This window comes from Panthera onca, chromosome B3, assembly GCF_046562875.1.
Source record: "Panthera onca isolate mPanOnc1 chromosome B3, mPanOnc1 haplotype 2, whole genome shotgun sequence".
Classification (NCBI taxonomy): Eukaryota; Metazoa; Chordata; class Mammalia; order Carnivora; family Felidae; genus Panthera; species Panthera onca.
This window is the reverse complement of record NC_138344.1, coordinates 72,931,381-72,958,282: the sequence shown is the minus strand read 5'-3', so window position 1 is coordinate 72,958,282 and position 26,902 is coordinate 72,931,381. Positions and strand designations below refer to the sequence as shown.

The following is a 26,902-nucleotide window of genomic DNA, read 5'->3' as shown; positions in this document are numbered from 1 at the left end:
TGAGTTGTCTACGGTCACACAGACAAGTGAAGGTTTCTAGCACCTTCTAGGCTTGTTTTCCAAAACAGGGAGGGAAATGGTGGCAGGGTGAATCTTGCTATTACTTTTCCACTGGAGACCGTGGAGAGGTTTCAACTTTTTGGAAAGGGATGGGGACCGGGAGACCTGAAGCTATATCTCAGTTTTGTGCCTCAGTTTCTCTGTATGAAGAATGGCTATATAAAACCTTCGGTTGGGAAGGTGGGAGAGTTAACTAAGGAATGGTCAGGCTGAGTGGCTGGGGGTAGGGCAAAGTGTGGGGAGTGGAAAAGTAGGTGGAATATAGAAATGAAATATAGCAGTACCTGCTTGCTCCCAGCCCTGGTAACAGTCCGTCAGGAAAACCACTCTCCTAGTGAAAATATTTCACAGTCAGCAGGGCTGGACTCCCCACCTTTGCTTAGGGCAGCGTGGAAAAAAGTGTTCCCCTGTCTCTGTGCATTTGAGTGCATTTTCATTACACTGTGCATCTTCAATTCTGCCAGCAAAGTAAGCATGCCTCGCTCTTTAAAATGTCCGGAGCTCCCGTTCCCATTTGGGGTTTGTGGCGAAAGGTCAGACTCCAGAGCTGTCTGGTGGTAATCGGGTTCTGAATAAATGAGCCCTCAGGGACTGCCAGGGAGACCAGAAAGCTGCCAAGCTGGGCCTGGACTGAGTCTGGCAGCAGAGGCCACACAATGTCCCTTGGCAAGGTGGCCCCCGTGGGCTGGGCTGCTCGCATTTGCTGGCAACCCGCCCGGCACCCCGCCAGGGCGATGCTGCCAGCCCAGAGGCCCACGTCCCTACATCAGTCTTCTCAACTGCTTTCTCCTGTTATTACCTTGTCAACAGCGGCATCCAAGACACAAAGGACAACTCTGCATGATGATGCAGTGAATGACTAGTTAGGTGCCTCCTGTTTAATAACCAGAGAAATATTGCTGTGCGGCATCTCTCCATATGCTCTGGCATCTGTGTCTGGCATGTAAGGGACTCATTTTCTTCGCATATCTCATTAAAGATGTAAAGCAAAATGGAGGGGCTGCAAGCCTCACACGCCCCCCCTCCACCCCAGCCGCCTGGAACTCACTTTTCTTACCCTCTGCTGCCATCTAGTGGCCACTTGCCTCTTCTCCGCATTGTCGTTTTCACAGTGGAGGTGAAGTTCCGGCGGCGCCGGTGAAACAGAAATCCCACAGCGTTGATCTCCTTAGGTTCCCCGCTGCAGCAGAGGGTCCGGTTTCCTGACATTGGCCTGGACCACCCTGGCACTGCCTCCTGGAGCCTGGAGCCCTTTCCCCTCTGGAGAGACGGTGTCTGTTGATTTTTTACAAATCTGGCTATCTTCCAGACTCTACACGTAAATCTTGCAAATCTGGCACACTGAACATGTCTTGCCAAAGCCGAGGTGAATTCTGCCACTTGGGCAGACGGAGTCCCACGCCCCACTCTGAAATGTCCCCTCATATCTTGAGGAATCCCCAAAGGGCGGGATGGAGAAAGTCACAGTGCACAAGGGGAATTCCGTGGGTCTTTTCAGCTGCCTGCCACCCACTTTCACACCAAGTCCTTGTAAGTGGACCCTCACTCCAGGGCCGATCCCACCCTCTCAACTCAGGGCCCAAGTGTCCCAAGATTGACCTTGTATGACATGAGCTCCATTGCCTGTGATGGCGTCGAAGTGTGTGTTTAGCCCTGATTCAACAGACTGGGTCTTGGGCAGGTATGCTGGGCTGTGTGGACAGCTGTGAAACACTCCCCAGGGTGGAAGACCCAGTGCAACACACTGCAGCTCACAACTGCAGCTCACAAGAGCAGTGAATAAAGTGCAGGCAGGGCACGCGCCAGCTGCGGGGTTTAGGCACTGGCTGCAGGTGCCTGCGCATCACTGTGGGCCCCCAACACAAGAGGAAGGCGACTGCATCTCTGGGCTGGGGACTGAAACACAAAGAGTGATGTTGTTTTTTGTCATCAGGCCAAGCAGTTAATGTCCTTCTCCTTAAGCCTTGGCATGTGCTCATTAATTTCATTAATTGATTCATTCTTCTGTATGTACTCAGCTTTAGAATGTGCAATGAAGTAGGCACAAAAAGCAGCATATGACGCCATCTCAACCTTTAAGGATCATATTATCTAGAGAAGGAAGGAAGAAGCACAACAGTTAAAAACAGTACTGATTAATTCTCTAAATGAGGAAAACATCTCACATGGGAAGTAGAGATTCCAAGAAGAGAGGGATCACTAGAGGCTACAACAGGTGGGGAGCATATCATGGAAGCTAATGATTCAAGCTGCCCAAGGAATTGTGGCCGACGGTGACATGCTCGCTCGGATGTGTGTGTGTGTCATGCTAGGGATTCTGCTCCAGCTGTTGGCCACTCTCCCCGGGTCAGGAGACAAAGGGAGACAAAGGGGAATCTCCTGGGTTCCTGTTCATTGATCTGTAATAGATTTCTTCCCTTTCTCATATTGCTGTTCATTCAGTGGGTTGACGTGTCATTCATTTATTCATTCAAGAAACATGTACCATTCTAGCATGAGGGTTCTAGAAATCAATTCACATGAAGTTCTACGTTTCCACACCAGCTTGAAACTGAACCAGAACTTCATAGAACAGAGACAAGCTAAAATCATTGTCACTTTTGTCTCCATCTTACATTGCCTCATTTAAGTACCTGTTGGTTCTTTATTGCTTTTAGATATCTGCCCATGTGGTCCACCCACTTTCCCTACTCCATCAGGACCACTTCAGACAGAGATGGAGCCCCAACTGTTCCTGCTGCCTTTTCTCACAATCCCATCATACTCTCATCTCTGGGGCTGACTCTGGGGGTGATGGGGCTGATTCGCAGGGCTTCCGGTTGGCAGGATGGACAGAGAGGACACTTCATTGGTTGTGTGGGAACAGAAAGTCTAAAAATAAACATAGAAAGGACCCTTTGATTTAGTCTTGGTTAAAAGTAAAATAGACTTTAGTTTGCAATGGTGTTTGATATGCCTTGCGAGGGAGAAATCCTATTATGTCAAATTTTCAAAAGTCTGTGCTGCTAAGATAAAGATATTTACATTCCGAGACCACAGAGCTCAGTGAAAAGGGGCTGTTAAGAGACCAGGCAGTTGGGGGAAAGGTTTTATGTAATTTAAATTTACACAGGTTTGGCCTCTTCTTATGTTTACTGACAAGGAGCGAGAAGCTCTGATATCAACTCTCCAGGAATACAACTTTTACAGCAAAGCATTTGATCACAAAGAGCTAAGAAAAGTATTGTATTGTTCATTTAATCCTCAGAATGTTTGTATAGGAAATATAATTTGTTGAATTGAGTTGTTAAATGAACTCAAAAAACTTTAGTACTTTAACTTTCTCTCCCTCCCTCCTCTTTCTGTGTGTGTGTGTGTGTGTGTGTGTGTGTGTGTGTGTGTCTTTTCTTTAGTCGGAAAACTTTACACATCCTTCTGTTTCCCTCTCCCCTCCCCTGGGGCCTCGTTTTTCTTTTAGCAGACCACACAAATTGCAAGGCTGTAGTAGTCATATCTTGGAGCCCAGTTTCTTTGCCAGTTGTGTTGTTGGGGGTTTATATTCTGGAGACAGAGACCAGGAGAGGATGGGTAGCAGGTAATTCATTCCTCTCTGCAGGTGTGGAGCACAGAGGCTCAATGTGTCCTGGAGGTGGGCTGACCTTGGTCGTATCCACCCAGGCTGCGGGAACAAACGGCCCTCCAGATTCTATGACCTCCTGGTCCTGGAACCAAAGTAAAGCCAGTGATCAGAGTCCCTGGGCCTCATTTCCCTCTTTTTTCATTTCTGAACAAATCACAAATAAGAAGAAAAGTTCTTTCCAACTTCATGGAGTTGTACTGTGTCACCTGGAGCCTGATGTGGATTCGTCGGAACCACAACACCTGCGCTTCCCTCCTCCCTTTATCCCCCATCACATCTTCTCCGGGATTGTATGAGTTTCATTCCAAACTTACAAGGCAAGGGAATTTAATTGTCACTGAGTGCCTACTGCGCGCCTTCAACTCTACCACAACACGGACTCATTTAACTCTTACAACCAACCGAGGTTTGTGTTCTATTCCCATTTCATGAGCGAAGGGACCTTGGGCTGTTCAATGACTTCCCCAAAGTCTTAGAGCTAATAAGTGCCAGAGACAGAACTTGAATCTAAGTGTAAAGCCCTGGTGATTTCTCTGCAGCAAAGAGGAAAGGGTTGGCCCGTTCTGCTCCTCCCTGCTCTGCCCACCACTGTCTGTCAGAGGGAGGAGTGGTTTGGAGGTGGAAGATTCCTCAGTTGGGCCTTGTGGCCTTGGAGCCCCACTCCTAAGACCCCAGGCCTCAGCTGGGCAGGCAGGATGCTGGGGACAGCACAGTCACTAACACAGTCCTCTGAGTGTCCTTAGGGCCAGAACCAACCAGTATCACAGCAGTACCCCCAAGGAGGAGGGTAGGGGGCGAAGCAGATACCTGGTCTGACTGCTGCACTCTACTCTCTGACAGGCTGGACCTGAGTGAGGAAATCAGTGGTGGAGTGACCTCCACCCAGATCCCTTCTTTTCTTCCTTTTCTCAAAGGGGGCCTGAGTGGCCCCAGCTTGCTCTGCACATCTCTCATGGGCTCCTCTGAAGCAGGTGTAGGAATCCTCATAATCACAGGGGACTATGAGGGGTTGAGGACTTCCACCCCTTTGGAGGAGGGAGGTGACAGAGTTGGTTGAGACACCAAATGCCTCAGTCTCCTCTATGTCCCAGGGGCTCAGCAGCCGGCCTGCCTAGAAGAATTCTGCCTTAGAAGAATTGGTTTTGGAACACGTTAGAAGAATTGACGTGAATGTCTGTGAGGTAGGAAGAGGCCGCAGAACTCAAACTCCAGAGCCAGGCATTACCAGGTAGAGCTGGGGCCAGGGCGAAACCACTGAGCACAGAGGTGCGGTGGACTTCTGGCTGGAAGGCAGGTTTAAGCCTTGTCCAAGGGGCCAAGCCCACTTAGAGCAAATCAAAGTGGTTTATTCTGCTTTCTTCTGAAAGCTGGCTATAATCACTCAGCCTAATTTGATTTTCCTTGTATAGAAATATGGGGGTGGGGGGATCACAGAGAGGTTTCCTCCCAGTCTCCGAAGGCTTCTGGAATCACCTCGCTGAGAAATAAAACTTAGTCACTTAGCTGGCACTCCTAGGTTCCTTTGTGGTGGTGGTGTTTGTGATTTGGTTTTGTTTTACAAGATATGGAAGTTAGTGATTCAGTGTGAGAGGGAGCTATCACTTTTGTGATATCTCTTTAATATCATGGCATCACAAGCATGTTATGGATGATTTAGCCCCTGTTCATGTGTGGTTCTCTATTGGGCATCATCCTTCGTTCGTTAAATGGCAAGAAACCCTGCCTTCTTGAAATTTCTAGTCTGAATCAATGAGATGTTTCTCAAATGCAAGGCAGACAGACATACAGACTAATGCAAAACCACAAAAAGATGATCCCTTCCTATCCAGGAAGTAGCCATATCATCGACATTGTGAACAAGCACCTTTGGACAGGTGAGCAAGAAATTAAGCATGGGACATACCTGTCCCAATTCAGAGCTAACAACGGCTCAGGAGAGGCCTTCTGAGGGTCTTGGCCGGCACCACCAGCTGATTCCTCTGCCACTGGGTGTGAAAGAAGGAAAAAGATGGAGAGATTCTATAGTGGAGAATAACCGAACAGAAATTTTACAATGTGTTTTCTTTTCCATATCTAAGATCTATAGATCAGGAAACTGAGGCTCATATTGCTTAGGTGGCTTAATTAAGGTCACATGCCTTAAACGCAGTAGAGACAGAGTCAAAACCAGATCTTTCTGCTGTGTCTATCACACACCCTGCTTACACTGAATTATGAACGGAATCTGATCCCCGGGGAATCTGTACTAATATTCTGCTTCCGACATGGGCATGGGGGAAGTAGCTCTTCTTCTTGACATTAACCCCAAAGGTTAAACTGTAAGTTTGCGCTAATTCCTATCGATAGAATATCGAGGATCTGTCATGAATTTGTTGATCCAAAATGATCTTGAATCTCTTTACATTTTGGTACCACTTTAATTTCATAAATTAAATATATTTTCTTATAAAACCAGTCCTCATTTGTTGCTATGTTGATTTCAACCCAAACTTCTTAGTCTGACCTTCCAGCATTACTGGGGCATTAGTAATTGAGAAAGGTTCTGGAAGATGCTTCTGCAAGGAACAGATTTGGCGTTTTAACCTGCACCTTCAGTGGCTATACTTCAAAGGGTGAAATATGTCTAATGGATAGATTTCAGCTGTTACAGCGGGTTGGTGGGGGGTATAAATCCTGTTAGTGGAGGAATTTTGGTCTGTGTGTCAAATCCTGCTGCATAACTAACTTCTAGGTAAGGCCAGTCCTAACCTGAAGGAAGGCATTCTGGAAAATCTGAAATGCAAATCATGCTCAGGTTGTGATGTTAGAGAAAAACATCAAACTGGAACAGCAGTGTCGTCCCTCTGGCCATTTCCGGAAACTGCAGAGAAGCGGCAGAGGTGGGGGGTGTTCACCCTGCGCCGCGGGCCCAGTGGCGGCTCTACTGTCAGAGCTCGGCGGTACAGCGAAGACTCATCCCTCCGAGGAGAATTCCCTTCTGTGTAAGAAGTTCTTACAGAATTAATCCTCAAAAATCTTTGCTGGGCTTTACCAGATTGTTCTCTGGTATATATTTCAGAAGGAGCCAGAGGCCTCAGATGGAACACGATATCTGGGCACAGATGAAGAGCCCCAACACAGGAAGGTGCCCCTGAGCACTTAGGGGCATTAAGGCCCCTCCATTAGGTCGGAGATGATCCAGGGAGGTGAGGGCTCACCCCCGTCTACTGAAAGGAAATGTGCCTCTGGGCAGATTCTAAGCAGAACTGTGACATATTTCACTGGAAGTGAAATAGGAGATGTCATAAATTCGCGTGGGGGCTGTTCCTGTTTGGGGTTACTCATCACAATTAGAGAGTACATCGCTCAGAAAATGCAGCCTTCGGGGGCCTGGACTTTTGAGGAAGTTGAAGCAGGGAGGAGATCTTTGCTATTGTTGTTGGTCCTCCCTGCCATCAGTCCCCATGCTCTAGGATGGTTATGTGTTTGCAGAATGGGTTGGTTGGGCACCTCCAGGAGCTGTGGGCATCGCTAGGACAAACGAGGGCTGGCATGTTAGAAGTCACTTATTTGGACCCTGCTCTCTCTCTGGAGGTCAGATGCACGAATAAATTCCTCCAAGTGTCCTCCGTTCATGCTTTTCAAATTTATTTCCATCTGAGATCCACTTTGGCTAGGCATATACCCACGGGCCTCTACCTCTCCAACTCTTTCTTGCTAATGTAAAATCAGCTCGTTGGAATGAATAAAGAGAATGGCACTGCTTTGGCTCAAATGCTAATGAGCACTTTCACTTTGTCATAATGTAAATATTAAAGTTTTAAGAGACAGCCCTGGGACCAACTAATTATTTTAAAGTGCTTGCAGAATGTCCACACTGAGAAGCTATGTCATTTAGTGCGGAGACTCCTGGATTCCCTAAACTTGGTCTCCACAGGCCTCCAGGGGCCAGCCAGAAGAAAGCTCCTCATAGACCCATAAGATGTTAGAGCTAGCAAATGTAGTCCTTGAGTCCCTTCCCTCATTTTAGGGATGGGAAACAGATCACAGAGTGCCAAGATCTCGTGATTAGCTTGGGAGCCTCATGGTTAGACTGCCAGTCAGGGGGTGGGTGGTGGCTTTTCTCTCTCCCTCTTGCTGGGGAAAAGGACAGTGATCCCTTGATTGTCCACACAGGAGGTGTTTTGGGGGTTGGTTTTTGTTTTGTTTTTGTGCTTTTTGTTTGTTTGTTTGATTTCATTTCCTAAAGAGGATCTTTGTACCTCTTATTGTCCTTCCTGCTTTTAGGGAGAATGCAGTGTTTATCTATCAGATTTGTTCCAGGGAAGATTTGCTTATAGAAGCATCTGCACTTATCCCACTTAGTTCTGAAATAGGAGGTAAAGCAGTTCTTATCTTTTACAGGTTATTTTTTAGGGAGGCAGGAACCCAAGGTGAATGTTCGTGGCTTGATGACGTTTTGCTCTCTTTTACCCTCCTCATTCCAGTCTTCATGACCCAGCAGGGTGCTGGGTGCAAACTGGTGTTCAGAACGACTGAATTGATTTGGATGTTTTGAGAACAGTGATCAAACATGATTCTGTGGTCAATTTAGATTGTTCCCTCTGTCCTGAGTGTTAGGTATCCTCTCCTTCCTGGCCCTTTGTGGAGAAACAACATGTCGTTTTACTTTTGAAAAACAAAATGGCTCACCAAACAGACCATGCGTGTAGCTTGTATTGTTTAACAAAAATAATAGAGCTTTAGCTGAAGCTTGAAGCAGTTAAATTCAGGGGTGGGGGGAAGGCAGTTCTGAATTACATTGTAGGCAGTTGACTTTAGAACTCCTCTCTCCAGGGATGGAGCATATTAATCTGTGTTCTAGTGAGATCTGGACAAATTTATTTATGTTAGACCACCCACTTTAAGGGAAACTAGGAATATCTTAAAAATATGCAATCTAGTATTTAAAAGGTGCTTTTATGAGATCATTTTTCTCATTATATGTGTTCATTGAAGAAAAAATTGTGATTACATGTCATTTTATTTTACTTAATTTTTTAATTTTTTTAATTTTTTATTTTTTACACACCATTTTAAAGAAGAACATCATACATGATGCTGTGACCCAGAGATAATTACTATATCATTTTGCTATATTTCTTTTTAATCTTATTCTTAAGTATATTTTCTTACATTGCTGAAGCCATATTATATATTCAATTTTCTGTTTTCCATTTATATTAGAGCAAAATATTTAGGTTATTTCCAATTCTTGGGAGTATGAATAACCTTTAATGGACCTCTTTGTTTATTAAAAAAATCTGCTCAGATAATTATTTCAAAGACAGATTACAATTATTGGGCCAAGAGGGGTGATCATTTTAAAAATTTGCATTATATATATTATATATCTATGTTATATTGTATCAGTTTGTAATCATAGCAGCAATACATATAAGAGCCCTTCATGTGCCCAATTTCGTGAGCACTGAGGTGCAATTGTTAAAAAAAAAATCCATATTAGGCCCCGTGTCTGGCTCTGTGCTGACAGTGTGGAGCCTGCTTGGGATTCTCTCTCGCCCTCTCTCTTTGCCCCTCCCCTGATCCCCCCCACCCCTTTCTAAATAAATAAACTTTAAAAAATCCATATTATTTTATATGAATGATAGTTGTCTTCATTTTTTTTTTTAATTTTAAATGTGGTTGACTTTTTCAAATATTTATTAGCAATTTATATATAATTTTTGTAGCTAATTTCCCCCCATATATTTATCCGGCTAGTGTTTTCCTTATCCATTTGTAGGAGCTCTTTATATATTAAACATATTTTTTTAAGTTTGTTTATTTTGAGAGAGAGAGAGAGAGAGAGAGAGCGTGCGCACAAGCGGGGGGGGGGGGGGTGGGCAGAGAGAGGGAGAGAGAGAGAATTCCAAGCAGGCTCTGCACTGTCAGCCCAGAGTGCACTGCACTGTTAAACTCATGAACTGTGAGATCGTGACCTAAGCTGAAATCAAGAGTCCAATGCTTAACTGACTGAGCCACCCAGGTGCCCCTATATTAAACATATTAATATTTGACTGTTATACAACACACACACTTTTAAAATACTAATTTAGGGGCGCCTAGGTGGCTCAGTCGGTTAAGCGCCCGACTTCAGCTCTGGTCACGATCTCGCGGTGCATGAGTTCCAGCCCCGCATCGGGCTCTGGGCTGATGGCTCAGAGCCTGGAGCCTGTTTCTGATTCTGTGTCTCCCTTTCTCTCTGCCCCTCCCCCGTTCATGCTCTGTTTCTCTCTGTCTCAAAAATAAATAAATGTTGAAAAAAAATTTTTTTAAATACTAATTTATTGATCTTTTAATTAAAACACTTTGGGACACTTAGAAGTCTTTTGACTTTACGCACTCAAAATTATGTATTTATATATATCCTGTTAATTTTGTTTACTGCCTTTACACTAGAATTTCCTTTTCTATCCTTTTTCAGAGGAAGGGGACAAAATGTGGATGGAGGCAGAATAGCCTGGGCTGGGAGGAGGACTTGGTTGGGACTTGGATTAGAGGTTGATTGTATTTGTGGACCTCATAGCCAGGTGTCTCCTCACTGCTAACATACTCAGGAACTCCCTCTAGGTACGACATATGGTACCATTTTTCTCAGTGTGATAAGGCTTCTCCCAGAATTGGGAAGGTAGAGAGACTGTAGGCTGATAGTCCAAGACTGTGAAAGTTTGCCTAATTAAATTAATGTATAAAGAGAGGAGACACAATGCCTGTCACTTCTGCAAGAAAAATGATTGAGGTTCCAACCTGGCTCTAGCATTATATCTCTAAGGAAATAATAATTCACAGGAGGACAGTTGTCTGTGTTAAAACTGAATGCATGTGGAATCCAGTTGCCAGAGAGATGTTTTTGTTGGGAGGTAGGTTCTTCATGGTGGTTTGTTAGAGCTTGGGTTAAGATAACATCCCCTCTTGTAAGCCATTAAACTTCTCATGTTCTCAGCAGGCACATTTATTATCAATAATTTGGTTTCCAAGGTATCATAATAAGCAAGGGAAGAAGTTGCCTTGCACAGGGACTAAAAATGCAAATTCATAGGCATTTGGGTTTAAGTCTGAATCTTGTCCCAATTTAAATAGCTTAAGTTTGCCACTGGTAGGCCAATCACCTGTTGGTTTACTAAGAACATTCACTTTCTTTTTTCTTTTTTTTAATGTTTATTTTTGAGAGAGAGAGAGAGAGAGAGAGAGACTGTGGCAGAGAGGAAGGGGAAGGGGCAGAGACAGAGAGACAGGAGGACAGGGGATAGAAGATCTGAAGTGGGACTCTGTAGCCCCATGTGGGGCTTGAACTCACCAACTGCAAGATCATGACCTGAGCTGCTAAGCTAAAGTCTGATGCTTAACTGACTGAGCCACCCAAGCACCCCAAACTTTCTTAATCAACAGACTAAACACCAATTACTCAATGGCTGTACTGCCACAAGGAGGTTCCTCTAGCCATCAGCAGACCTTATCACTACTGCAAAGCCATTTGGAAAACAAATGGTTTTTTTGCTTTTTTAAACAAGTATGTTACATAACAAAATATGTTCATCAGTTGGGAAAAGGACTCAGTGGAATTTGCTCATTCTAATAAAGTTACCAAAAGGAACAGACATGGATGAAATGGATCTGGGTGCCAACTTGCAGACCTATAATGTCCTGTTACTATGCAATATTCAGGGTTTGTATTATGCAAGTATTTTTATTAACATAAATGGCACCATACTTTATGTATTGTTCTGCAACTTCTTTTCCCAATAACGCATTTTGAGGCTCTTTTCTTGTTATTATGCATATAGATTCACTTCATTATTTTTAACTGTATGGAATATAGACTTATCAGAATTTATTATACCACTTTTTGCTATATGATTATGTCATTTCCAGGGTGTTATAACCCCAATCGCTGCACCAACTTTTTCCTTTTTAATCGTAAAGTTAATATATGTGTATTTTATTGTAAATTTGGAAAACACAAAAGCATAATGAGAAAACAGGTAATCACCCAATTCCCATGAGCTCAGATATTCACTACTCACTAGTGAGATACTTTCTTAGAGATTAAAAAAAATCATAATTTGGTAACGGCTAATTGACAATCAGGCTACATTATACTGTTTTGCAATAAACAAGGTAATAAATTATGCCTTAAATATATCAAGAATTTCGATTATTTAGGTTACTGATTGAAGGATTTAGAAAACAAACGACCTATGAATTTCATGTTAGTGATGGACGGTATTCTACATTTTATTAAGTTTTTATCCCTTTTTTGAATAGAGTTCTTTTTTATAGAGACAAAGTTACCATGACTTTTAAGTCATTTCTAAGACCCATATGGAAATTATAATAGCAATAGAGGTTATTTTAAAATTGCGTTAAAAAAGTTATTTATACTTTGTATTTATCATATTTATGGTGATGTATCATGGAATTTTTATGGGTCTTCATATTTTTATGAAAATTAAAAATGTGTTTTTAATACGGTATTGTCTAAAACATGCAGCATAAATTTTGTGAAATCTAAGTGGTGCGATATAAAAGTTAATAATCCATATATTATGAGCAAAATTTGTAATATTGGGGTTTTCACCAAACTTAAATTAAGATTTGCATAATTTCAGTTGATGAACTAAAAGAATTGTGAATTATTTTTACTCCTGCCACATGGTGGCGACACTTCAGCTTGTAAGGGAAGCAACCAGGACATTCCTTGTTAGCCTGTTGTGTTCTACCTTGCGCTTCATGAGAATATCTGTAAGAAATATTGGTTACTTTTCTGCTATTATGTTTAACGGCCACTTAAAATTTTTCAAATTATTTTATGCATCATTATAGTAGCTTTTGTTAAGGGTTGGTACCAAAGCTCATGCTGCAAAGTATGCATCTAAATACATAACTTGGGGCGCCTGGGTGGTTCAGTCGGTTAAGCCTCTGACTTCAGCTCAGGTCATGATCTCGAGGTCCGTGAGTTGGTGACCCGCGTTGGGCTCTGTGCTGACCGCTCAGAGCCTGGATGGAGCCCGTTTCAGATTCTGTGTCTCCCTCTCTCTCTGACCCTCCCCCATTCATGCTCTGTCTCTCTCTGTCTCAAAAATAAACGTTAAAAAAAATTTGAAAAAAATACATAACTTATTTTATTTGTAACTTTTAAACAGATCTTAGCTATAATTTGGTGCCATGAAGAAGGCCATACGACTGCCTTGATGTTTTATTATTAATTTAAAGAAGAGCAATTGCTAAATATTATAGATAATGCTAAGAAAATAAAGAACAGCATGAAAACAGAAATGTGCTACGAATTTGTAAATATATGGGCTCTGTAAATCAATTCCTCATTTGCTCCCACAGGGAATTTCCCACCTTGAATTATGAAAGACTACAAAGAATATATATTTCTTGTAAAATGCAACTGACTCACATTGGGGCTTATCTTAATAATGATCTTATAAGCAAATACTGCCACAAGATTCCAACACCCTCCTTTGCTTTTTAATAATGTTAGCAATAATGAAGGTCAAGTGATGTCAGGTAATTTGAATAGAAAAAAAATTGTAAGAAAATGGAATCATCACATCTGGGATGCCATACACATGTAAAACTCAATGTGTGACCAATGCTGTATTCATCATGCATGTAGCTATGCTGTGTAGAAGTCATCTTTTGGTAAGCCATTTATTTGACTACAGCTGATTAGGAATACCTCCAGTAGTAATTAGTAAAGAATGTTTCATTAAAAGTTAAAACTATTTCTTTCAATATTGCCCTGTTGGTGGATCGTAAATTAATTGGACCGCCAAGTGAACGGAATTGGACCACCAAGTGAACAGATTAACGATTCAATATGAATTTGTGTTTGAACAAAGGAAAAATAACAACAGTGAAAATTATGCACAAAATAAAAAAAATCAAGCTGATGAGTAAAATCCACTACCACATATATATTTTTCATCTCTTCAATTCAAAACTGATGATATAGTTTCAGCAAAACTTCACGTATAATATTTAATGAAAATCTTTAAAGTTTTATTGGTTTTAAATTTTTGCACATGTTTCACTTGTATTTTTTAATTTTTGCTACAAGCGCAATAAGCATATAGAGTTTAAACAGCATTTTATGTTTCTACATGTTTAAATAATATTATGTTAAAAGTAGTGCAGTTAACACTGGGGTCTATGAAAATTATTTGTCCTTTAAAGGAGCTATACCTGACTCAGGTTGAGAAACATTGCTATGACGTTGGGAAGTCTGAGGTTCCTTTTGCAGATTTCCCCCCTGTTTTCTGGTTCTACCACTGTGGCCAGAATGCCTGGTGGGGAATGTGGCTGGATCCCACATCATAGCACTTAGTGGGAGGAGGCAGGGGCTGGGGAGCACTGTGTAACTGCTACATGGAGGTAGGTGGCCAATACTCTGAGCTGGGGAGTCCTGATGTGCAAGAAGAGGTCAGCATCTTTACTGAGTGGTTTTAAGAATCTTCCTCTCCATTTCTCTCTTTCTTTCATTTGATGAGATACTGCCTGAAACATTGACAGGCAAGCACTGGCTGTGTAAATCAGTTCAAAATAAAGTTCTCTGTATTTTAGAATTTATGGGACCTAGGGATTCTGTTCACTCTCCTTTTGGTGTTCTTCTTCCTTTGGAAGACTGAGTCTAAAACCAGAAATGAGCCTTTTGTTCCTCATACCCATAGTGTACCTTTTAGTTTCACTGTCTCTGAGAGGAATCTCAGTAGATCCAGACTGATGGTCTCATCTTTGAGAGGAAGGTTCCCTGTGTGCCTCAACTGCTGTCTCCAGGAATCTTCCAAATCACAGGTCAGCTGCATTCACAAGACCACCAGTGAGCCCCTAGGGTCTTCTCTGCTTTCCTTTCTGCCCATATTCACTGTCTTCTGAGATCTGGGATAAGGACAAGCACTTTAGAACTGCTGGACTGTGCTGGTCAGTTTGGTTAAACAGACAGTTGTGTTTCCCAGAATCTCCTTCCACATGTAGTTCTGCAGTAAAGATGGCCAAAAGATGGAATAGCATGTGATCTGGAAGACAAAAGTGAAAGAGTTACAATTCCTCTTACAAGGTCATGGTGGTCAGATACAGAGGTACTAGTCAGGTCCCAAGTTGTCTTTGTTCTCCTACATTCTATGTCCAGCTAATCTTTCTGACTCTTGACTTCCCTGGCCAACAGTGACCCCAGGCCCATCATGAGATGCTTGGCCTTGGGTCCACATAAGAGGTAGCTACAGAATTATAATTGATTCTATCTTGGAGTTACAGTGGTTCTGCTAACCTGTCTGACCTCTAAGTGATAACAATTTTTGGCCCTGGAACTGATTTGGAGGAACAGAACTTTAAGGATGGGAAGTTAGTATTGATTCTCTGATTTTAGTAGGATTAGTGACCCCATTGGCAATGGTAAATGGGACACTAGTAGTTCCTGACATTGGGGTCTATGGAAAAAAGGAGTTGGGTTACCAGATAGCTGTTGCCGTAGAACAATTTAGTAGAAATAAAGAGTAAGAGGTGTGGGTTTCTTCTGAGTGCCCATAGAGAAATTGGAGGAAGAAAATAATGAACTTACCTTTTCAACCTTTTCAACCTTTTCAACTCAAGGTCCAGGAAGGAACTGCAAAGTTTCTGTGACTGCTCTGATAGAAATCTTTATTTCTCATAACCGCAGGGTCGGACATTTCTGAAAACCAAACCCAAAGGCTAATCTTGTGGGTAGCTGGATTATAATACCAATTTAATTCAAGGTCTCTTATGGTTAAAATTAAGGCATTAATTGGGATTGATGTAGGCTCCTGAAAATAGCCACATGTGGCAGATTCTGAGGAAACCAAGGTTTTGCAGCCCCTCAGTCTTCCTTTTCCAGAAGCTGACTCCCTCCCTTATTTGGGGAGTTTAGTCCCTCCTTGCTTGAAGAATCTATCCTCTGGATAAATGCTGAGACTCTTCGAGAGCCAGCCTCAACATCTTTCATTGTTCCTATATCTAAAACCAGGCCCCATGGGGACAAGTACAAAATAATGAGGTGTCATACATTCTAAAAGAATTGTAAGATTTTTTTCTAATTTATATGGACAAAGTTTATATAATCTAAAATTTTAAGTTTATAGAATTAAAAATTTTTTTTAATTTCAAAAAAATTAGAAATTTTCCTTTTTCCTTTCCCCCCAAAGACCTGCAGTCATTTGCCAAGGTAAATGCACTGGGGAAGGGAAAATACCTAGACTTTTTGGGGATTTCTGGACACTGGCTCTGAAATGATACTAAGTCTTGGAAACCCAATATGCCACTCTGTCCACTTATCAGAGTAGGGGTTTATTACAGCCAAATGAGTAATAGTATTTTGGCTCAGGTATATCTCACAGGGTATCCAGCTGGGCTCTGAACTCACCCCATGGTTATTTCCCAAGTTCTAGAGCGTCTAATTGAAAGACACACACTCAGCAAATGGCAGAATCACTGTAACTGTTGTCTGATCTATGGAATGAGGACAAGTCGAAGACATTAGAATTGCCTCTGAATTCCAAAACGGTAGATCCAGTAATACTGGAGTAACTGTAGACATTAATGCCTCTATAAAGGACTTACAAGATATAGCGCTGGCAATTGGCAGCTCATCTCCATTCATCTCATCTATTTGGCCTGAGTGGAAGGAAGATGACTCTTGAAGAATGGCAAAGGATTACTGTGCATGTAACGAGATGGTGAATAGAATTGCAGCTGCTGTTCCAGATGTGGCTTCATTGCTGGATTAAATCAACAAATCCTTTGACATTTGACTCAGGCATTGATATGAAAAATAATTTTGTTCTTCTGTATACCTGCTAGCAGAGACTACTGGAAGCATTTTTTTTTTTTTTTTTTTTTTTTACCCAGAAGGTCCAGCAGTATACCTTCATTGTTTCACTTTAAATATATGTCAGCTCTCTTCACCTTGTCCTATTTTGTTCCACAGGGATTTGATTGCATTGCCATTCCACAAGACATCACATGGATCCACTACGTTGATGGACCAACTGCTTCAGACACCTTGGTAAGACACATATATGCCAAAGGGTAGGAAATACATCCAAGAAAAATTTAGGGGCTTGCTCCCTCAGTGAACATTTTTGGGTTTCCATGCTCTGGGACAAATTGAGATGCCTGTTGCAGGATGAAGGTCAAATTGCTACATCTGGTCTCTCCTACTGTTAAGAAAGAGTCATAATACCTGATGTGCCTCATTGGATTTTGGAGAAAACATATGTCTTACTTGAGTGTGTTGTTATAGCCTAGACCTATTTACTGAGTGATGTGAATGGCTTCCAGTTTTGAAAAGGGCATAGAAAAATAGAGCTGCAGGACTGGTGGTCCCAGTCCCCCAAATAGATGCACTCTTACCAGAGGACACAACAAGGTTTCCATAAACCAATAAGTCACAGCTGCTGTGTAACAAACTGCCTCAAACTTTGGTGCCTTAACACAACACTTTATTATCACCTCTTAAAGTTCTGTGGGTTGAGTGGGCTCAGCTGTGTGGTTCTTGCTCAAGGTCTTTCATGTGTTCATGGTCAGTTGTTGGCTGGACTGATGTCATCTGATGTCTCAGTTGGGTATGACATCTTTACGGCTTCTTTGCTTACATGATGGAGCTTGGGATGGGGGTGCTGTTCTGAAATTGCTGAAGGCTGACTAGCCATCTTTCTGTCATTTGGCTTCCTCTTATCATGGTGGTATCAGAATAGCTCACATGACGGCTGCCTTCCCCCAGAGCAAGTATTCTAAGAAATCAAGACAAAAACTGCAAAGCTTCTCCCAACAGAGCCTCAGAAGTCATGTAACATGATTTCTACCACATTGTACTTACAGTCGAGTACAGATTTCAAGCGGGGGGCGGGGGGGGGGGGGCGGACCACACAAGAATCTGAATACTGAGAGGTGTGGTTCATTGGAAGACCATCTTTGGAGACCAGTTATCACAGTTGCCTTGAAAATTTCCTGAATAGACAGATTCTTACCTTAATAACTATTCTCTTTACTAACAAATATTTATGGGGGAATACGTAGTGTGTGAGAGCCTTAGAGTAAGTAGAAGAAACAGAGAAGGCATTGCACCTATCCTCAAAGTTTGTACATTATACCGTGAAATATTCATATTAGCACTGAAGCTTAGGGCAAGCTGGGAGTCCCAGAAGTGAGAATTAATGTACTGGTACTGATGGACAATGTGTGTATTACAGCTCTCTGAGGTGAAATAAATAGATTGATAATGGCCCTCTGTACATAGTTGTATCAACAATAAAATGATGGAATACTTTCCTAGCTGAAAATTTTTACAACCTAGTGATTCTTAATCTGGTAACCAACTCATTCCTCAGAAGATCTGCTTACCTCAAAAAATTGTTTATGAGGATGCATTGGAGTGTCAGAAAGGACCTTGTAAACTATGAACAGTGATACAAATGTATGAGGCTGCTTTTAACTTTTCAAAAAGGACAAATGATAGAGGTGATATAAATATTTGTTGAATAAATGAATTAGAAGGTAAAATGCATTCTTGAAACAAATTTAATAAATGGTTAGCTGAACCATTGTCCCTTTTCAAGTTATAATATTATTGCTTACTCAACCTTATTATACTTGACATTTCTTGGGGTTTTGTGTCTTAATCCTTATTTTGTCCTAGATATATGGCTTGATGAGAATAAAGCAAATGAAGGGGAAATGGAAGAGAGACAGTGTCATGTGTAGGTGATAAATAACATCATTTATTTTTTTATACATGCATCAGATCTTACTCATTTGTTGAATAATTCAGATGAAGTCCTAGGCTTCTTGATGCTATATTCTGGTGGATATACAGATAAAAAATATGCCAAAACATATATAATATGATGTCTGCTAATGATGATTGCCATGAAAAAATGTGAGACAGGGTAAGGGGAAAGTGGGATGGGTTGGGGGAGTACTAGCTGTATAAGACTGAAGGAAAGACGTATCTGATGAGGTGGCATTTGAGCAGTGATCTGAATCATGGGATGAAGGGAAACATTTGAAGCAACAATATTCAAGTAAAAAAACCCAGAGGTGGAAGCCTGCTTGGGACACTCAAGGAACTATTCTAGGGGTAAGAGTGATCCCAGTAGAGGAAGAAAGGTGAAGGAAAAATGGGAAATATTCAGTAAACTTGAGAGTCTTCTACTTGTCATGTTCTGTGTCATGTTGGGAATATCGAGGTGAAAGAGATATCCTTGCTCTCAAGAAACTGAGTATCCTAGAGGAAGCAGGCAACAAATATAAAAATGTACAAGGAGATAAGTGCTATTTTGGAAGTATGTACAAATTTCAAAGGGAGCCAAAGGAGAGAGACTTTAAATTTGCCTAGACCTTAAATTAAGCTTTAGAGAGGAGATATCAGAGGACCATGAGGAGGAGGTGGTGATGAGGTTGGAAACTCCAAACAAAGAGAAGAGTAGAGGGAAGGATGGAGATAAGAGATATGTTAACTCATGGCATTTCTTGAATTCAGTATTTTGGTATATCTAGGTCAACATTGGTGAGAGATGTGTCAGGAGAGGAGGTTGAATCGGTAGCTAAGGGTGAATCATGTGTGGGCTTGTGCCAGGCTAGGTCTAAAATATTGTGAGAAGTGAAGTAAAATACGTAAATCTGCCTTTTACACAGAGCTGTGAGGTAAGATAGTATCATTAACTAAGGTAAGAAATACAGAACCAGAAGAGCTTGAAGTAGAGGAGGTAAGAAGATTATAGGTTTTAGGATTATACATTTTATATTGCTCAAGGGTCATCTGACCAAAAGGAAGTGGGCTGTATACATAGGTCTGAAGCAAAATCAAGATTAGAGCCTTGATAGTCATTAGCACAGGTATTAGTTGCAATCCAAGTGTGGACAAAGAATTAGAGTAAGGTTGCAGCCAGAAAAAGTGCAGCACTTAAGGCAAGAAATAGAGGAGAATTGACTCTAAGAATCCTGTAGTATCACTGACCTTATAGTGTTTGAAAATTTTATTAATAAGCCTAACTTGTCAAGTAACCGTGAACTTGTAGGAAATAATTATAACTCATCTTTTTTGGTGTATTCGTATTTCCAGCAATTGTCCCAGAGCTTTGTACATGGGATACTTAATGTATGTGTATTCAAATGAATGGGTGAATAATTAATTAATGAAGGACTCTCTGGCTTGACATTTCAGCTTGGTGCTTCCATCTTTTAGTGTGACATTTCATAGCAATTGTTCTATGTGTCTTTTTATTTTTATTACTTTTTTTTATTGTACAAGGAACACACATTTATTAAAGAAAAATTAGAAAGAGGAAAGCTAAAACAATTACCCTGAATTCTACTACCAGGAATAACTATTATTAACATTTCATCTCTATCATTTTAGACCACTGCAATCAATAGAAATACAATGTGAGCCACATAAATAAATTTTTTTAATAGCCACATGAAAAGAAACTATAAATAAATATATAAAATTAATTTAAAAATTTATTTGACCTGATAAACCTCAAATATCATTTCAACATTAGTCAATAAAAATATTAATGAGATTGTTTACATTCTTTTCTTCATACAAGTCTTTGAAACTTGGTGTATATTTTACACTCACAACACATCATAATTTGGACACATCACAATTCAGTGTTTAAGAGCCACATGTAGCTAGGGGCTATTATGGACAGCACAGTTCAAGACTCCTTTTGATGTATAAATAATGACATGACTATATTTAAATTGTAATTCTCCCTAAACAAAATGCAGGTCACATGAAACCTACAGTTTTGTAACTTTTTATAATAACTGTTTAGTTTTAGAACAGTTTTAGATTTACAGAAAAGTTGTGAAGATAGTACACATACTTTCCATATACTGCACACCCAGTTTCCCTTACTATTAACATCTTACAATGGTACATTTGTCACAATTAATGAACCGATACTGATATATTATTATTGACTAAGGTTCATTCTTTGGTAGATTTACTTTGATTTTACCCAATGTCCTTTATCTCCTGCAGATTCCCATGAGGAGACCACATTACGTTTAGTTTTCATGTCTTCTTAGGCTCCTCTCAGCTATGACAATTTCTCAGATTTTTCTTATTTTTTAAAATGTTTTGTAAATTGAAATTTTATTATATTTCAGAGAGAGAAAGAGAGCATGAGCAGGGGAGAGGGGCCAAAGGAAGATAGAGAAAGAAACCCAAGCAGGCTGCATGCTCTGTGTGGAGCCCAATGCAGGGCTTGATCCCACAATCTGGGATCGTGACCTGAACCAAAATGAAGAGTTGGATGCTTAGCCAACTGGGCCACCCAGGCGCCCTTCAGTTTTTTCTTATTTTTGATGATTTAGACAATTTTTTAGGAGTATTAGTTAAATATTTTGCAGATGTCCCTCACTTGGGATATTTCAGTGATTTCCTCATGATTAGGCTGGGGTTATGGGTTTTTTTGGAAGGAAGACCACAGAGGTAAAGTGCCATTTCTCATCACATCATATCAACAGGACATGCTATGAACGTGACAGCTCTGTTGATGTTGACCATGGTCAGCGAGCTAAGGTGGTGTTTGTCAGGTTTCTCCACTGTTGCTCTTTTTAAATTTTTTTTTAAATAGTTTATTCATGGGGCACCTGGGTGGCTCAGTTGGTTAAGCGTCGGACTTTGACCTAGTTCATGATCTCGCCATTCCGGAGTTCAAGCCCCGCGTTGGGCTCTGTGTTGACAGCTCAGAGCCTGGATCCTGCTTCAAATTCTGTGTCTCCCTCTCTCTCTGTCCCTCCCCCACTCATGCTCTGCCTCTCTCTCTCTCAAAAATAAGTAAACGTTAAAAAAATTTTTTAAAAAGTAGTTTATTCATTGGGATGCCTGAGTAGCTCATTCAGTTAAGCATCTGACTTCGGCTCAAGTCATGATCTTGCGGTCCTGTGTCAGGCCCTGTGCTGACAGCTCAGAGCCTGGAGACTGCTTTGGACTCTGTGTCTCCCTCTGTCTCTGTCCCTCCCCTGCTTGCACCCTGTCTATCTCTATCTCAAAAATAAATAAACATTAAAAAATTGAAAAAAATGAATAGTTTATACATTTATTTTGAGAGAGAGAGGGAAAGTGATCAGGAGAGGGGCAGAGAGAGATGGAGAGAGAGAGAGAATCTTAAGCAGGCTCCACACTGTCAGCACAGGGCCTGATGCAGGGCTCAATCTCACAAATTGTGAGATCATGATGTGAGCCAAAATCAAGAGTGGGATGCTTAAATGATTGAGCCATCCAGGAGTCCCAATCTACTGTTGCTCTTTTGTGACCCTTTTCATACTGTCCCTTTTGGAAGGAAGTCACTATGTGCAGTCCACACTTGAGGAGTGGGATATGTGGAGTGTCTATATCAATTATTTAGATTTATTAAGGATGGGAGATTTGTCTGTTTTGCCTCACTTATATATACAATAACTTATATATATCAGTGACTGTTGGATACTTATTTTATACCTTGGGTTATTGGGTTATTACTCAACACTACTTTATTTCGTTGCTCACATTGTTCCAACTTTGGCCACAGGGAGCTTTTTTAGTTGACTCTGATGTCCCCTTAACATAACCCCATCATAGATGGTGGTGGTTCTTTTCTTTCTCTCTCTCTCTCTTTCTTTCTTTTCTTTCTTTCTTTCTTTCTTTCTTTCTTTCTTTCTTTCTTTCTTTCTTTCTTTCTTCACTATAAGATGCTTCAGGCTTATCTGGCATATTCCCTGCCCCAGCCCTGGAATCAGCCATTTCTCCAAGGAACTCTGGTTCCTTTTATTGAAATGGTATTAGAAACCAACATCCGAGATCTAGGCATGCTCGTTGCTACTGGGCTATCCTCAGAAACATCAAACACACGAATTAGGTTTTGAGAGACAGTGAGTTGAAAAGGTAGAGATGGGGAGGAAACTGTTTACGGAGACACAGCTAGCAGGAGCAGGATTTGGGATTTTGGAAAATCACAGTCTCACAAGGAATCCAGAAGTTCTAAGCAAGCAAGATTCTTTGAAGAGACACAGTTGGGAGATTAATCTGGCAGCACTAAGCAAGGTGACCCTAAGCAGGAAGAGTCTGAAAGGGAAGAGAACAGTTAAATAAATGTTCAGTGTAATAACAGGTACAGTGTTAAATTTGTCCCTTCCCCTTATCACCCTGGATGATGTGTGAGGAAAGGGCTGAACAACTGATCTAATCTGAACAGTCTGAGGAGTCGTAACCTGTCTCACCTGCAGGAAGCCAGGAGTTTATGTAGGTCTCTTTTGATTGCAAGTGATAGAAAACCCATCTCAAAATAATTTATTAAAAAGAAAGAAATTAATTGTGTTGCATTTTTGGTGTCTTCCCTGTATCCCTTTGTGCTTATGACTTCAGTGCACATTGTCCCCTTCCTCTTGCCAGAACTTGGGTTTCTTTGCCTAAGGACTTTCTCTTACTGCACAGCCTGCTTGGCAGACATAAGTGCTGGGGAATCATTACTCATATTCCCGGGCGCTGAGTGACACACAGGATTTGGGGTATCAATACCTTAGCTCCTCTGGCCCTCAGGTAGGACAAATTGAGGCAAGTGTCTCATATGGGTTGTCAGATACTCCGTGGTAGGATGAAACTCTGGGTGTTCATAGTGGCAGTTGACTTGAGACTACATATGCCCAGCATTTATTTATTTGTTTGTTTGTTTGTTTTTCTCATTTTTTAAAAATTTAAGTTTTAATTAGTGAACTTACTGCATAATATTGGTTTCTGGAGTAGAATTCAGTGATTCATCACTTCCATACAACAGCCAGTGCTCATCCCAACAAGTGCCCTCCTTAATGCCCATCACCCATCAAGCCCACCCCACCCACCTCTGTCCATCAACCTCAGTTTGCTCTCTATCGTTAAGAATCTGTTATGGTTTGTTTTCCTTTCTCCTTTTTTTTCTTTACTCCTTTCCTATATGTCCATCTGTTTTCTTTCTTAAATTTCACATATGAGTGAAATCATATAGTATTTGTCTTTCTCCTACTGACTTATTTCCCTTAGCATAATACATTCTAGCTTCATCCATGTCATTGTAAGTGGCAAGATTTCGTCTTTATTGATGGCATAGTAATATCCCATATATATACATATACATATACATATACATATATATATACACATATATATGTATGTGTATATATATATGTGTGTGTATATATATATGTATATATATATTTTTTATTTATATATACATATATATATATACATATATATATATGTGTATATATATATATATATATATATGTATATATATATATACTACCTCTTTATCCATTCATCAGTCAATGGACATATGGGCTGTCTCCATAGTTTGGCTATTGTTGATAACACTGCTATAAACATTGGGGTGTATTCACCCCTTCAAATCTGTATTTTTGTATGTTTTGGGTAAAATACCTAGTAGTGCAATAGTGCAATTGCTGTATCATAGGGTAGTTCTATTTTTAACTTCTTGAGGAGTCTCCAAACTGCAGACTCCAAACTGCAGTTTTCCAGAGTGGCTGCATCAGTTTGCATTCCCACTAGCAGGGCAGGAGGGTTCCCCTTTCTCCAACTCCTCACCAATACCTGTTGTTTCTTGTTGTTAATTTCAGCCATTCAGACAGGTGTGAGGTGGTATCTCATTGTGGTTTTGAGTTGTATTTCCCTGATGATGAGTAATGTGGAGCATCTTTTCATGTGTTCAGCCATCTGGATGTCTTCTTTGGGAAAGTGTCTATTCATGTCTTTTTCTCATTTCTTAACTGGATTATTTGTTTTCTGCGTGTTGAGTTTGATCTAGTTCTTTAAGGTTTTGGATACTAATCCTTTATCAAATATATTGTTTACAAATATCTTTTCCCATTCCCTCAGTTGCCTTTTAGTTTTGTTGATTGTTTCCTTCACTGTGTTGAAGCTTTTCATGTCGATGAAGTCCCAGTAATTCATGTCTGCTTTTGTTTCCCTGGCCTCTGGCAACATGTTTAGTAAGCTACTACAGTTGAGGTCAACGAATTTCTGCCTCTGTTCTAGGATTTTGATGGTTTCCTGTCTTACATTTTGGTCTTCCATCCATTTTGAATTTATCTTTGTGTATGGTCCAGAAAGTGGTCCAGTTTCATTGTTCTGCATATTGCTGTCCAGTTTTCTCAACACCATTTGTTGAAAGGACTATCTTTTTTTCCATTGTACTCTTTCTTGCTTCTCAAAGATTAGTTGACTATATAGTTGTGGGTCCATGTCTGGGTTTTCTATTCTGTTCCGCTGATCTATGTGAATGTTTTTGTACCAGTACCATACTCTCTTGATGGCTACAGATTTGTAAGATAGCTTGAAGTCTGTAATAGTGATGCCTCCAGCTTTGCTTTTTCAGGATTCCATTGGCTATTTGGAGTCTTTTGTGGTCCAAAAAATTTTAGGATTGTTTGTTCTAGCTCTATGAAAAATGCTGGTGGTGTTTTGGTAGGGATTGCATTAATACACATGACCTTCACTGGCTGACTTCCCTTTTTGTTCATTCTTCCCACAGCCCCTGCCAGGCATCCTGGGATCACCTCCCAAGTAAATCACTTACATTCAAATCCTTGTTTTCTTCTGGAGGAACACAAGCTAAGACAGCTAGGGTGTACAACTGAAAAATCCCAGGTAAATCTCTAATCACTGCAGAGTCCAAGGGCCAAACAATGTTGAGAGAGCTCAGTTTCACTCCCTCTTTTCAGAATCATGCTCTTCCTTTGTGGTGGGAAGAGGGCTGCTGGCAACTGTAGGGTTATATCCTATCCTCTTCCATCCCCAGCAGTATTTCCAAGAGTTTCATATTAAGTTTTGGGATGTGGGCTTGGGGCAGGCACCCATCCTTGAACCAATCATTGTGGTCAGAGAGATGAATTATGTTAATTGGCCAGGGAGTCCAAGGCTGGGGTAGGAGGAATCAGGGCTTGGTTATCCAGGGAAAATCCAGGTGTGGTCATGAGAAAAGGGGGAATGGATGTTGGGCATGTCAAGGAGACAGATGGATATCTTGATCGGCAATGTGATCATCTTTAGGCACCAGATTTCTAGGTGAAAATACTGTTGAGGTTGGGATCTTGTAACCACAACTGTTTCTTTGAACCAGATGTGGGAATATTATTGCTAGAACATTCATCAGCTTCCACTCTAGACCCACCAGTGCCACCCACCCTGCCTTCTGTCTACCTTTCCCTGTGTTGTGGGTTGTTTTCTCCTAAGTACCTGGAGCAGGTAGCTGTTTCATGCTGAGCCCAGGGGGTTTTTGTAAGGTTCTTCCTGTCACTCCTCTCACTGTGGAGTTCTCTAACAGCACAGAAATAGACACCTGAGTCTGTAGACATCAAGCCTGTGATGGTGAGCTTTAGGGCTTTGTTTCCTTTCTGATGTGACACAGAATATCGTCCTTTCCTAGTGTTTGTGCTAGCAGAATAAAGATTAATGATTTCAGTCATGTTTCCATTGGAAAGCTGTTGAAAGAAGCTCATCACATAGTAAGTGTAGCTGAGTGTGAAAATGCAGTCCAAGGTCACAGATTGTTTCTCCCGTTTATGCACTGAACTTGGATATTGAGTGATGCTCTGTGTTTTGCTGGAACCTGTAGAAAAGAAGAAAAAAACCAACTTAGCTTCTGACATTGCTCCCAAGAAAGCTGTCACAAATAGCAAGGGTTTTATCCAGAAAACAAAGTGGAGAAAAGCACAGTCAAGTTCTCTTCTAACTTCTTTCCCAAACCCCCTCTATCAGGTGCCGACTGCAGGGGTGGTGGGCCCTTCACCAAAGTGGATGAAAGCCACCACTGTGCACAAGAGAGCGGGAAGTCCGGACTGCATCCTGGGGTCCTTCCTGCTGGTGAAATGGCTCTTGTTCTGCCTGTCACCTGCCAGGCTCTTTGCAGTGTCCCTGGAACTGAGTGGCTCTGTGGCCTTGCTTCTATAGGGCTGGCAGCGGGCCTTCTGCATACGTAAGCTTAGTCACACTTCCTGCTTTCTGTGTCTGCCTCCTGCCTCTCTTCCTCCAGGGCTCTCTTGTCTAATTGATTGATAACATGTCGTATATAGTTTATCATGAAGAAAACTTGTCCAATGTGGACATACCAAAAGGGAGAAGTAGACAATAAAATCCAACCATAATCTCATTACCCAGAGATAACATTTTGTTCTAGTTCTTTCAGTATTTTTTTT

General features: G+C 41.2%; 1 protein-coding gene and 1 long non-coding RNA gene across 2 annotated transcripts in view; one reads left to right on the top strand and one right to left on the bottom strand.

The window, feature by feature from the left end:
• The window catches only part of LOC144616677 (uncharacterized), a 301,629-nt gene that overhangs the window by 1,173 nt on the left and 273,554 nt on the right, over positions 1-26,902 (top strand). The window contains exon 2 of the long non-coding RNA XR_013556226.2: positions 16,650-16,727. This is a non-coding gene — a long non-coding RNA (uncharacterized LOC144616677). The remainder of the gene's footprint in view (positions 1-16,649; positions 16,728-26,902) is intronic.
• The window catches only part of LOC132669387 (T cell receptor alpha chain MC.7.G5-like), a 178,391-nt gene that overhangs the window by 88,775 nt on the left and 62,714 nt on the right, over positions 1-26,902 (bottom strand). The window lies entirely within an intron of this gene.